The sequence below is a fragment of the Penaeus monodon genome, chromosome 24 (genome assembly GCF_015228065.2).
Source record: "Penaeus monodon isolate SGIC_2016 chromosome 24, NSTDA_Pmon_1, whole genome shotgun sequence".
NCBI classification, from domain to species: domain Eukaryota; kingdom Metazoa; phylum Arthropoda; class Malacostraca; order Decapoda; family Penaeidae; genus Penaeus; species Penaeus monodon.
Window position 1 is genome coordinate 5,704,936 of NC_051409.1, and position 286 is coordinate 5,705,221.

Below are 286 nucleotides of genomic sequence, written 5' to 3' on the forward strand. Positions count from 1 at the left end.
GTGACACGAGTTGAAAGGATAGAAATATTAATTGAAATCGATTCTTTGCAGCCACGTTCGTTGTTTCGATCTCTAAGTCTTTTGCTGTAATGAATTTTCGGGAGAAAGACAATAGCATTTTCAATTTGATTAGATGGATATTACGTTTAGATTTTTGTTTTTTATCCCCCTTTCTTTGGTTTTGTTATTTTAAGAAAACATTACTGATTAAAACTTTTTTTTTTTCTCATTTCATATACATGCAAATTTTCATAATCACTATTAGGTCCAAAAACTTCCCGATTCT